This window comes from Ovis aries, chromosome 22 (assembly GCF_016772045.2).
Source record: "Ovis aries strain OAR_USU_Benz2616 breed Rambouillet chromosome 22, ARS-UI_Ramb_v3.0, whole genome shotgun sequence".
Classification (NCBI taxonomy): Eukaryota; Metazoa; Chordata; class Mammalia; order Artiodactyla; family Bovidae; genus Ovis; species Ovis aries.
Genome location: NC_056075.1, coordinates 15,823,956 through 15,837,874, shown reverse-complemented (window position 1 = coordinate 15,837,874; position 13,919 = coordinate 15,823,956). Strand labels below are relative to the sequence as shown.

At 39.3% G+C, this 13,919-nt stretch overlaps 1 long non-coding RNA gene and 1 pseudogene across 2 annotated transcripts; one reads left to right on the top strand and one right to left on the bottom strand.

Annotated features, from left to right (window-relative positions):
• Positions 1 to 1,019: 1,019 nt before the first annotated feature.
• On the bottom strand, positions 1,020 to 6,690 carry LOC101106479 (cytochrome P450 2C9-like; annotated as a pseudogene).
• A 102-nt stretch (positions 6,691 to 6,792) lies between these two features.
• On the top strand, positions 6,793 to 13,742 carry LOC132658449 (uncharacterized). 2 transcript variants are annotated; one of them, XR_009598104.1, is made up of 4 exons: positions 6,793 to 6,918; positions 9,104 to 9,261; positions 11,166 to 11,223; positions 11,805 to 13,742. It is a non-coding gene; the product is annotated as an uncharacterized LOC132658449 (long non-coding RNA). The 2 variants fall into 2 exon arrangements; XR_009598103.1 differs by lacking the exon at positions 11,166 to 11,223.
• Positions 13,743 to 13,919: the final 177 nt, after the last annotated feature.

Genomic DNA, 13,919 nt, shown 5'->3' with positions numbered 1-13,919 from the left:
CCTTACCGTTTCTGTCCTTTATTGTACCCATCTTTGCATGAAATGTTCCCTTGTCATCTCCAATTTTCTTGAGGAGATGTTCTATTATTTTCCTCTCTTTCTATGCATTGTTCATTCAAAAAGGCCTTTTTATTTCCCCTTGCTATTCTCTGGAACTCTGCATTTAGTTGGGTATATCTTTCCCTTTCTCCCTTGCCTTTTGCTTCTTTTCTTTCCTCAGCTATTTTTAAAGCCTCCTCAAACAACCACTTTGCATTCTTGCATTTCTTTTCCTTTGGAATGATTTTGGTCACTGTCTCTTATACAATAGTTATAATGTACAAGTATAATGTCATGTACAATGTACATGTATAATGTCCATCCATAGTTATAATACACACTTAATTTGTTAAGATCATAGATCTCATGTTATATAGTTTTTTTACTACAAATTTTTGTAAAATGTTGGAACAAATGGTTAAGGTATGGAACTATGCCAGGCTTCATTAAGGAGCTTCTATGCCAGGTTCCTTTTAAATTACAGAGATCTAAGTTTAAACAACTTTTATTTTGGCTAGATAGATAAAGGGCAATTTTGAAAGCCTTGGCAATTTCTTTGTCAATATGTGATTCACAGTAAATCCGATTCAAGTCTTTCATTTAATATAGAAGAAAGAATTTTAAAACAGAATAATTTGAAGTGAGCTGAAAATCAGAGTCCTTGTAATAACCATTGTACAGCTAGTAGTGGGAAGTAAATAATTACCATATATTTGTTATCAAAATCCAGTAAAGAGGGGGCAATGTCTAGCAAACTGAAAGCAAAGCCAAATTTCTTTCAGAGAAGACCGGGTAGCAGTTACTGATAATCCTAAAGTCAAGTTAAACCAAACATTTTCGAACTTGGTATTTGCGTATTTTGCAGAATTATGATGCAGCAAGTGTTTATTCAAAATTTATAAATAACTGTATATATAAATGAATACACTAAGTATTAAGTAACAAGAAATAAGGAAAGCTGATATTTTAAATGCGTACTATCTGCACAGAGAAATCAAAATTGGTAAGAACTGTACTAAGATATGCCTAAGAAAATAAAATCATAGATAGTATCACTCTTGGTCAGAACTACAGGCCTGGGCCCTCAGATGCGTCTGTGATGCTTAATATATAAATAAAGTTCAGTTACATAACATACAAGTCACACATTTCATGCTACATAAGGGCATGATGAGGTCATTCCAACCCTGTCCACTTAACAAATATTCCCTGCGGAAATGCTCTGAAATAGACAACCACATTTATGCTATGGAAAAACAATGTTATCTAATGCTTTCAGGAAGTAGTTCAAAATCATTCCTTGTGACTTCTGACTTGAAAAGAAGTTCGGAATTACAATTAAATAACCAATATCCACACTGCACGCACAGTTGTGGGAGTACACATATGACAAGCACAGATACACAAAAGCTCCCTTGGATCTCTCTTCACACTCCCCGCCTCCATAGAAGGGCTGACAACCACAGCCCATGTGAAAGATGTGGCCTCTCCTGAAATGTTTCCAAGGATATCAACAGAGAAGACAGCAGTCTGTTAAGGTCAGAGTTACAGAGCACAGAATCACCCACCGTTGGTTTTTGCAACTCCTCCACCAGGCAGCGCGCTTCCTCTTGAACGCGGTCCTCGATGCTCCTCTTCTCCATCCCGAAATTCCACAGCGTCATGAGGGAGAAGCACCAAGTCTCCTTCCATCTCCTCTCATTGCTGAAGAGGATTCCTGCCAGGAGGAGAAACAAAAACTAGGAGGGAGGCCCTAGGCAAGGAGGAGTGAGCTGACAGTTGGCAGCCTTTCAGGTAGACCAACATCTGCTGCCAGGTTCTTCAAATTCCTTTAATCTACTCTCTCCATCCCCAATGCCAATGCTGAACACACACACAAGCACACCTACCATGGCCTTTGCTAATTCTTTCAGGCAATGGGAGACTGCCTCTTCCAGAAAACTCTTCTCCCAAATCAGAGTTTCCTTCACTGCTTCATATCCATACAACACCACGGTGGGCTTCATGCCAAAATACACAGTGAACACAGGGCCATAGGCTTCTGAGAGCTGGGAAAGTAGATGCATGTAATACCAAAATAGGTCACAACTTGATAAAATATAATACCTGACTCAGAATATATTATCATCACACTTTTACATTTCTATTCTTCCACAAACAGCCTAAAATATGTCTGAATACATAAGTATTATAGTAATTGTTACAGTTTCCACTTTATAGACGGGATTCAAGTAACTGGTACACAGATTGTAATTAATCCACATATCAGCACCTTCAGCAGGTTTATTCGCCCCAACGTATAAATAAGGAAACTGAGGTTGAGGATTTCAATTCATTCCCAGCATTCCATGGCTAAATATAGAAGATTCAAATTTGAAACCCTTCTTACTCAATCTCTGGTCCTTGAGCAATGTATCGAAGCCTCCAGGCCCACCTTTAAACCAACAGCCACCTGCCTGCTTCAGAATCACCACAGGGCAGTCATTAGAATTCTGATTCTGTAGCCCAAAGATGAATATTAGACATCTGTATTTTAAAAATAAGTGCAGATAACTCTAATGCCCAGCACAGTTTGAGATCCACTGGTATTAGTAACACAGAAACAATAGAAGTATCAATCACAGAAGCAGTGCCAGGACATGCAGCATCTCATGGAAGAGCAACTCCTTCCAGACTGCAGAATTCACAGGGCACAGACAGCAGCTTCCTGCAGAATGTAAATGATCACTCTTGCCGCCAACTGGGCCCTGACTGACGACTTTTCCTTTCATTCACTCATGCTGGTTCTGATTCCAAGCTAATTCCTTAACCTCAGGCACAATGCCCTTTTTCAGAAAAGTCCTATTTTCCTGGCCATCTGAAGGAAACATATAGCTTATATAGCATATGACTTCTGGAAGAAACTCTTGAATCACAAAACACTTCACTTACCATTTACCTTCTGTCCCAAATCATAGTAAATGGCTATGAAATAAAGAAGGGAAGCAATACTCCCAGCTTCTGACACTTTTATTTCAATCATACAAAGAGCTCAACATTTCTCTACTCACAAAACTCTACTCTGTTCCTCTACTTATGACAATGACATACCTGAAAAGGCAAGAGAAGTAACAGTATTTGCAGGGATTAATTTGCTACACAAGGACCTATTTAGACAATGTGCCCCAGAAATATGTATTAGTATCATGTGTGTGTGTTAGTCAGTTCAGTTTAGTCTCTCAGTCATGTCCGACTCTTTGCGACCCCAAGGACTGCAGCACACCAGGCTTCCCTGTCCATCAGCAAATCCCAATATGCTCAGACTCATATCCATCAAGTTGGTGATGCCATCCAACCCATCTCATCCTCTGTTGTCCTCTTCTCCTCCTGCCTTCAATCTTTCCCAGCATCAGGGTCTTTTCCAATGAGTCAGTTTTCACATCAGGTGGCCAAAGTATTGTAGTTTCAGCTTCCAGTGAGTATTCAGGACTGATTTCCTTTAGGACTGACTGGTGTATTAGTCAGTCATGACCAACTCTTTGTGACCCCATGGACTATAGCCTGCCAAGCTCCTCGGTCCATGGAATTCTCCTGACAAGAATATGGGAATGGGTAGCTATTCCCTTCTTCAGGGATCTTCCTGACCCAGGGGTGGGATCAAACCCTGGTCTCCCACATTGTAAGCAGATTCTTTACTCTCTGAGCCACCGTGCGTGCATGCTAAGTTGCTTCAGTCGTGTCCAACTCTTCATAACCCTGTGGACTGTAGCCTACCAGGCTCCTCTGTCCATGGGATTCTCCAGGAAAGAACACTGGAGTGGGTTGTGGTGCCTTCCTCCAGGGGATCTTCCCGACCCAGGGATCAAACCTGAGTCTTTTAAGTCTCCTGCATTGACAGGCAGGTTCTTTACCTCTAGCACCACCTGGGAAACCCCACGGCAGCCCATTAGTGTCATAACTGGGCTTAATTTACTTACTGTTTGCAAGCCACTGGAGGAGCATAAAACCTACTTACATTGCTTAAGGATTTGCTGATGTCATTAACATCTAACTGTAGCGTATTTCCAAGAATTGGGAGAGGAGTAGGTCCGGGCAGGAGCTTCTCTTTCCCAGAGCTCTGTTTCCAGAGTGAGAGGAGAAGCAGGCAGGAGAGACAGAGCACCAGGACCACAGCCAGAACCAGTGGCGCCTCCTCTTCTCACTCAAATGACTGTGAGCCTGAAATCTAAAGCTTTTATAACAGTTTCTGCTAATTCAATTTGCACCTGTCTTAGGTGTAAAGAGATCAATCAATTAAACCCACTTTGGACTCTCTTCTGTGGGACTTTGCCACTCTGACAAAAACAGAAACACTGTTCTTTAGTCTTGTTTTCTCTGTGTCCAATGATGACTCTAGAGATTCTGGTTTATTTGTATGGGTTGGGGTCCAGGTATTGCTAATTAAAAAATTATGTGCTTCTAACACACAACCAGATTGAGAATTATTGACATAAATAGTTTGATGCCAAAAAGGCTCAAAACTCTGGACTGGAGTCAACGACCAATTGGGAATTTATGATTTTGAGGAATATTAGTGCATTCTATGTCTTTTATATTTTAAAAGAGTATCTTGTAATGTTATATCTAACACTATCTAATATACACATGTATCTAAAATCTAATTTGTCCTTGAATATGAAAGATTTTAAAATATTTTAATGTACTGCCAGGGTCCAGCCCTGGTGGATCCAGGGTAATTCGAAGCGGAGACAGAATTGGCATCCTAGGAAAAAACTTATTTAATTACAGATGTAGAGAGAGATTAGAAATGGATAGTGTAGTAGGAAATATTAGTGGAGAAAAAGAGGCTGAATAACTTGGTTTACGTGGGATACTAATAAAATTCCAAGACAAGGAATTTGCACCATCTACGTTGGGCCACCAGCACCACTTGAATATTGGAAGGTGCCCCTCCTTGGGCTCCTTCTTGCGTGGAATTTAAAAGCAGGGGCAAGTAAGTAGACGTGGCAAGCACCCATGCTCCAGATGGGAATTCAGCCAGAAAAATGGGGAGGAAGAAAGAAACAACATGGGGGAATCAGTCTTTCCAGAAACTGATCTGATCTCTTTATTTTTTAGGTTTGCTTATATACCTTTTGTTACACATAGAGACAAATGGAAATTTTAAAGTCACACGGGGGTCAGCAGTCCTGACCTTTATCAAAATCAGGTGCTTTACATAAATGTATAAAAAAAGGTCTTAGGGGTTTTACAGCATCTTCTGGCCATGAGGCCTGCTGACATTTTATGAGCCTTTCTTTCTGATAACAATCAGTTAACCAGAAAACTTGTTTTTTCCAAGGGTGTTTTTTCTTAAACCAGGCACCACCCTCTGAAGGTACCAGATAAAGTTGCATTCCTATAGGGTGAGGGTGTAGTGGGTTACAACTAAGAAAGGAATTTATTTAGCCTAAGGTTTAACATGATTAATCTTAAAGGTTAATACTTATTTCTCCTGTATGTTAGTTATATTCATTATAAGGGCAGGGAATACGGAGATTTAGCAGCAAATATTGGCTCAACAAATGAAAACCATTCACCAATGTTCCTCTTAAGATCTATTTAGTCTTAAGATAGTGATAAAGTTACATTTTTACACAGCAAGGACACAGTGATTTATAACAAAGTACACTGATCTATAACAAAGGAGAAAATTCATTAACTCAAAAAGTCTAGTATTGCTAACATCAAAAACTATTATATTTCCTTTTATATATTCCAAATACATTAATATATTCCCAGGTGCCTAAGGATATGGAGGCCTGGCGGCAATCATTGACTCAACAATGAGAAAAGCCCTATGCTAATTAAGATTTTCAAAATACTCCAAACTCTCTGTGCTGTTTATGGTTGAGAGGTAGTAAACAATCATGTATGTAGTGGCAAGAGTGTGGATAATCCTGTCACACAAGCTAGTCTGCCAGCAGAGAGGTCTGACCTGAGACACTCTTGTCACGCCCAGGAATTTTTATTGACTGGAGCTGCAAGTTTACTCCTTCTCCGAGAGAACCAGTGGGGAACAGCACCCCATAAAGTCAGAGGTGTAGGTGAGAGCATGAAACAGTAAAGTAGGTAGACTCTGGTTTTGGGGGTAGATGCTTGGGAACAGGGGGTTTCCTGAGGCTCGATTCCGCCTTTGCATATGCCGAAGCCTCCTTCCTCATGACCTTTGCCATGGGCGGAGTTCCTCACACTGGCTCCCGGCAATGTACTATACTAACATTACAGCTGCCTATACATAAAACAGCTAATGATGACATAGTTAAGATCATTTAAAAATCAAAGTGAAGTTAACTATTGTCCTGGCCACCAGAATGGAAATGGGTAGCCATAGTGGATATGGTTTCAGACATATTTCCACATATCTGAGAATCTGAATGTTCAGAACTGTATCAAACTCAATGATACCACTAGCCATTTTCAAAACAACATATGGGCACTGTCTGCTTAATGGGCAGTATTTCTTTCCAGAGTGATAAAAATATCTTGGAATTAGATAATGCACAATGTTGTGAATACACTAACACTGTCTAAATGGTGTTCTTTTAAATGGGTAAAATGTCACCTTTTTAAAAAAAGAAAATAGCATATGCTAGCTGCCACCTTGTAGTTTCAAGTACCCACACACTCCATTCTGTAATCATTTTGAACCTCAACCTACCCTTGCTTAACCATTAATCCATACAGCTCTAATCCCAGTTCTTGACAAATAATTTATGTAACCGTAAACTCTACTTTGGCCACCTCATGCGAAGAGTTGACTCATTGGAAAAGACTCTGATGCTGGGAGGGATTGGGGGCAGGAGAAGAAGGGGACGACAGAGGATGAGATGGCTGGATGGCATCACTGACTGAATGAAGGTGAGTCTGAGTGAACTCCGGGAGTTGATGATGGACAGGGAGGCCTGGTGTGCTGCAATTCATGGGGTCGCAAAGAGTCGGACATGACTGAGAGACTGAACTGAACTGAACTGAACTGAACTGAACTGTGCTTTTTACCTTGTTAAGCTTCCCCCACCTCGTAGTCCAGTGGGACACAATTCAAGGTATTCTTCAATTTGCATCTCCTAGGCTACAGTCCTAATCAGGGAAAACTCTAATAAACTTTAATAAACACCTGTTTATTTCAACCAGGTCTCCATTCTTGGAATTTCTGGTTAATATTAACATAATTCAAACAATTTGAATGGCCAAACAGAAATAAAGTAATTAGCTAAGCAAATTTACATGTCTTTTACCTTGATATCTTCAGCCGCCCTCCCCTGCCCACAAAAAAAAAAGAAAGAAAGAAAGAAAGAAAAGAAATATACTGGAAATAGGGATTATTATTTTGTAATTTTTTTTAAATGGGGGAAAGAGAGATTCTGGGAGAACAGGAAGCCTGTCCTGTGTGTCCTGTGTCACGAGGCTCATAATTAATAAAACTAAGATTTCATTTAAAATCTTAGTTTTTTAAGATCTTCTGATGTCCATCAGATGTCCGTCACACCATAGTTGCCTCAAGAACAAATTTAGCAGGACAACTAAAACCCTGTGGACACAAATAATCAATAAGCAGTTTATAATAATGAACAGAAGGAAGTTTTATTCAAGCAAAACTGAGGTCTATACCACAGAGAGAGCCTCTCAGTAGCTCTGAAAAATAGCTCTAGAGAAGCATGGTTTTCAGTACTGTTTTATAACTTGTCAGAAAAAAGAATACAGATCAAACATGACATGGGAACATTCCTTCAAAGTTTCCAAAGAGACAGGTCAGCACATGCCCAGAGAGTTAGTATGACTTTGGCATCTGGGAAGAGAGCTTTAACTTTGATGGCACTTGAAGGGAGGCATTGTATCCCTATCTTCAAAGTGGACATTCTTTACCCCTGGATAATGCACTCTTTAAGAATTAAAGCAGATATACAAGGTATAAAAACAGACCACAAGACAGGATGTTCTAGTTATCATAAAGTTCATGTCAAACCATGTATAAGCCAGAATGACTTCCCCATACCTGAATATATGAATAGTTTCTCCCACTATCCCCAGATATATTACTCTGAATATATACCCCACTGACCACAAAATAACAGGCTTCACATTAAACAGATGTCTCCTACTTGAGTCCAAGGAAAAAAGGGTCACAGATTCTCAAAACAAGAAATCAAAAATAGGTATTCTCCCCTCTCCATCATTGCAGAGGTAAAACTTACTCAAGTAACTGAGGGAAGAGCCAATCTCAAGAATTTAGTAGGGAAAGCTTGAGAAACTATGACTCCAGCCTTCCAGCTGCTTCCAGATACAATTGCTTCTGATGCCTTTTGAAGTCTGTCTTTGTCAGAAGCAACAGAATGAAGTTTGCACAGTGCTAACCAAAATTTTAGAAAAAACCTAATTGAAATAGAAAGGTGTCCACTGAGGGTTTGTTAGGACTGTAGCCCAGAAGACACAGGCTCAAGAAGCACTTGAATTGTGTTCCACTGGACTACAAAATGGTGGAGATTATAAAGGGGAAGATTGCAAGAGTATGGTTAGACATATGAGTTACTTATCAAGAGTCAAAATCGGATATGGCAATGGGTAAAAGTTTCTGTTATATAAACCTTGGTTGGGCTCAAAAACAGTTGCACAATTACAAGGGAAGACCTTTAGAACATAAGGGTGCAGCTGGCAGGTGTTGCTATGAACAGGGCTGATCCTGTCCTTGGCTCTGGTACAGGTCAAAGGGATTTCAAGTTCTCAGAAGTGCAGAGACATGCTGGAGACCAAATCCTCAATTGCCTCCTGTTTTTGTATGCCTGAACTGTGATTATGTTCAGTCACTCAGTCATGTCTAACTCTTTTGTGACCCCATGGACTGTAGCCCACCAGGCTCCTCTTTCCATGGGATTTCCCAGGCAAAACTACTGGAATGGGTTGCCATTTCCTCCTCCAGGGGTCTTCCTGATCCAGGGATTGAACCTGTGTCTCCTGCATTTCCTGCATTGGCAGGTGGATTCTTTACCACTAAGTCACCTGGGAATCCTGTGATTACTCCATTATAATTTCAATTTATCATCAACAGCAAGGAAGGGAGATTTTACACAGAACAACACATATGGATTCAGTGGAGGATGGGAGGCAAGGACTTCATTAAACAGACCTACAGCATGGAACCACTATAACATGCAGACCAGAACAGGAGAGGACAGTTGTCATGAAGATCTAAATATCACTGGAAAGGTAAACATCACTAGATCACAATGACAATGCTTTACAAACGTGTTCTACAACATACCATTATATTTGTTCAAAATTGATTAGTGAAGTTATTCCTAAGCTCTTCTAGTAAGGAAAAACAAGTTTTTGTTAAGAGCTAATACCTGAAAATTCCCTGGAGCTCAGCCGATAAAGAATCTGCCTGCAATGCAGGGGACCCAGGTTTGATCCCTGGGTCACTAAGATCCCCTAGAGAAGGAAATGGCAACTCACTCCAGTATTCTTGCCTGGGAAATCCCATGGACAGAGAAGCCTGGTGGGCTACAGTCCATGAGGTCTCAAGAGTCAAACACGACTTTGCAACTAAACCAAGAGCTAATTACAAAATGTGTTATTCCTCCTGTTTACATGCATTCATATCTTATTCACATTAAATAGAGAATTTTCACACCATACTATCTCTTATGAGTATCTCAATTACCTTTCCCAAAGGTAAAATTATTTCCAGTTCATGGATGGGCCTTGGAGATTCAGTTCCTGTGCTAAGGACATGGCACCTACAGGTGGTCGAGTTGAGACTGGGACCCACATCTCCAAGCAAACACTCAGTTCACCAGGGTCACCACACTTACTGCATATGTACCATGATTCAATATTCTGTGACTCATCCTAGTCAATGAATTTTCAAATATGTTAATTGAGTTAATAAATACTGCACCAGCTGATTAAAGTAGGGGTCAGGAAAGTTTAGTTTTGTAACCTATAAACTTGAATGAGTACAAGACACGGTGTACCATTCAACTAGAAAAGAAGGAGAAGTAGTAACTTGCTGCCTAACTTACAGAGGTCTAAACTCTACCTGATTTTGATGAAATAAATTCAGTCACTTTCTTTAGAGAAATTTTATTCCTTGAGAAATCAGTGTGCTTGCTCTGCTTAACATTCCTTCTGTTAAAGTCATTTCTTTTTATAGAGTAAAAGAGTCAAAGATAACTTAAAGGCTGAAAGTATCTCTGAGATCAGTTAATCTAGCCTTTATTTTAATGAGCAATTAATGACAGTGGATAAAGTGTCCTCACTACATTCTTACAAGGCCTTCGGTTAGAATCTGTTTTTCAACTCCCAGTTCAATGACATCTCACATCAAACAGCATTCCTGTTGTCCAAATGATTAGAAGAGCATAAATATTAAGTCCTCCACTGTCACAGAGTAATGCAAACTTCAGGTTGGCTGGAGTTGAGGGTTAGGGGTTTTCTTTTTAAAGAATAGAATTTATTTTTCAACAGCAGTTTTAGGTTCACAGTAAAACTATGCAGAAAGTACACAGTGGTCACGCATACTCACACAAACACAGCCTATCCCACCACCAGCAACCCACACCAGTGTGGTACACTTATTACTATTAATGATGTAACACCAACACATGTTAAATCAAAGTTCACAGACTATATTGGGATTCACTCTTAATTTCGTACATTCTATGGATTTTGACAAATGTAGCATGAGCATGTATCCACCACTAAAGTATTATACAAAATGATTTCACCTGAAAGTTCTCTGTTCTCCATCTCTCTGTCCCTCCTTCCCAAGCCCCTGGAAACAACTGATCTTGTATTGTCTCCATAATTTTCTATAATGTTACAGAGTTAGAATTACACAATATGTAGCATTCAAATTGCTTTCTTTCACTTAGTAATGTGCTCAGGGTTCTTTTCATGGCTTGCCACCATTTTTTTTTTAACAATGAATAATATTCCATTCAATTGATATATCATTCTTTCTACTTCAACAACTGAAGGACATCTCAACTGCTCCCAAGTTTTGACATAAATTTATAAATAAAACAACTATAAAAATTAATTTTCTGAATAAACATGTTTTTATGAAAAAGGTAACTAAAAACATTAATGTGCAACTTTTTGTGCAGATGTAAGTTCTCAACTCATTTGAGTAAATTCCAAGGAGTATGACTGTTGGATCATATGGTAAGTACATGTTTCACTTTTTAAGGAACTGCTGCTGCTGCTACTGCTGCTAGGTCGCTTCAGTCGTGTCCGACTCTGTGCGACCCCATAGATGGCAGCCCACCAGGCTCCCATCTCTGGGATTTTGCAGGCAAGAACACTGGAGTGGGTTGCCCTTTCCTTCTCCAAGACATGGAAGGAAAAGTGAAAGTGAAGTCGCTCAGTCATGTCCGACTCTTAGAGACCCTGTGGACTGCAGCCTACCAGGCTCCTCCACCCATGGGATTTTCCAGGCAAGAGTACTGGAGTAGGGTGCCATTGCTAACTCTTCCAAAGTGACTATACCATTTTGCATCCCACCAGTAAAGACTTTCATGATTGGAGAAGGAAATGGCAACCCACTCCAGTATTCTTCCCTGGAGAATCCCAGGGACAGAGGAGCCTGTTGGGCTGCTGTCTATGGGGTCGCACAGAGTCGGACACGACGGAGGCAACTTAGCAGCAGCAGTAAAGACTAACAAATCTTGCAGCTCCACATCTTTGTCAATATTTGGTTTTGTCAGTGATTTGGACTTTACCATTTTATAATGTGTGTTTCCCAGGTGGCACAAGTGGTAAAGAATCCATCTGCAAGTTCATGAGACACAAGAGACATGGGTTTGATCCCTGAGTTGGGAAGATCCCCTGGAGAAGGAAATTGCAACCAACCCCAGTATTCTTGCCTGGAAAATTCCATGGGCAGAGGAGCCTAGTGGGCTACAGTCTATGGAGCTGCAAAGAACTGGACACAGCTGAGCACACGCACACACACAATGTGTGTAGTGGTGTCTAATTGCAAGTCTCTAATTACATACGATGTTGAGCATTTTTCACCTGCCTATTTGCCCCTTGGATATCTTCTTTGCTAATGTTTTTGTTCAGATATTTTGCACATTTTAAAAATCAGGTTGTTATATTTCTGACTGTTGAGTTTTAATTAAGAGCTCTTTGTTTATTCTGGGTAACAGTCTTTCACCAGATATGCCTTTTGCAAATGCTTTATCCCAGTCTGTTGCTTGTCTCTTCCTTCCATTGACAGTATATATCACAGAGTAGAAGGTTTTCATTTTAGTGAACTCCAAATTATCAATTATTTTTGTGGATTATGCTTCAGAGATAAATCTCAAAGGTCATCACCTAGTCAAGGCAATCTGTATTTTCTCTCATGTGATCTCCTAGGAATTAAAATTTTGCACTCTGCATTAAGTTCTATGATCCATTTTTAGTTAATTTTTGTAAAGGGTGTAAGATCTGCATGTAGATTCTATGTGCATGGGTTTCGCATGTAGGTACCCTCTTGCCAGTCAAGGACTGGATTCAAATTCCCTCAATTTTGTTTGTTTGAGGGTCCTTATCCCTTCTTTTAAAGACAATTTCACTGTATACAGAAATCAAAGTTGGTGCATTTTTTTCTTTTAAATATTTCACTCCACTCTCTTTCTGCTTGCACAGAATTTGAAGAAAATCCCAATGTAATTCTTATTCTGTTCCTCTAAAGGTAAGATTTTTTTCTTCCTCTAGCTTCTTTCAGATATTTTCTTTGTTTTTATAGTCTATGTTTGAATATGATGTACCTACCTGTAGACTTCAGGGTATTTTTCCAACCTGATGTTCTTAGAATTTCCTGAATGTGTGGCATGGTATCTGACATTAATTTTGGGGAATTCTCTGAAATTACTGCTCAAATATTTCTTCTGTAGATCTGTTTGCTTTTAAATAAATGTTTTAATTGAAGCATAACATCCATAGAGAAAGTATGCGTGTTCTAAATGTGCATGCCAACATACTAACGCAGGGTGACTATTTCTGTAAAATCAAGATACAAATCATGAAAAAGAACTGCATCATTTATGTTTTCCATTGTACTGTTAATAGACATTTCAGGTTCTTCCTGTGTGGGGTTATTTTGATTGGTGTTGTTATGTGCATTCCTAAACATGTCTTGTTCATATCCCAAAGTATTGCGTTTCTATTCAGTACATACCTACAAGTGAAACTGCTGGACATTCACGAGTTTACGTCCAATAAAAATGGCCAAATAGTTGTCCAAATGGTTGAACCAATTTACAGTATTACTCTGAGAATGCTGGTTGCTTCATTTTCTTGCCAAAACTTAGCATAATTTTTTTTTCATTTTAACCATTTTGATGGCTATCTAAGGATATCTCATTAAAATGTAAATTTGCACTTCCATAAAGCTTAATGTTACTGAACACTTTTTCAGATGTCCAATGGCAATACTAAGTATTCATATGTGAAAATCTAGTTTATTGGGATATAAGCTAATAGTTGGTTTCATACATTTTTAAAACAAATGCAAGTGTCAGAGAGAAAATTTGGTAGTATGTGCAAAGAATTTACACTCTGAACCAGGTGAGTGTAAACTGCTGACCTGATACCTGGTCTTGGTATCAAAAACCTGAATTATTTTAGTACATGTTTCCTTAAACGAAGTCAAATCTTCTGTATAACTATAATATTAATAAAACCTTCAACAGGAATTTCTAATTCTCATTTCCATTAGTGTTTCAGGGATAAGCCCCAAAGATATTCTTTATCTCTCAGCTGTCTATATTTCAGAGATATCTTGAGACTAAGAAGTTCAGGATCGTAGCATCATATGGCCACCACTGATGTTACATATAAAACAATGTGATGGAAAGTAGAAAAAATCAGAA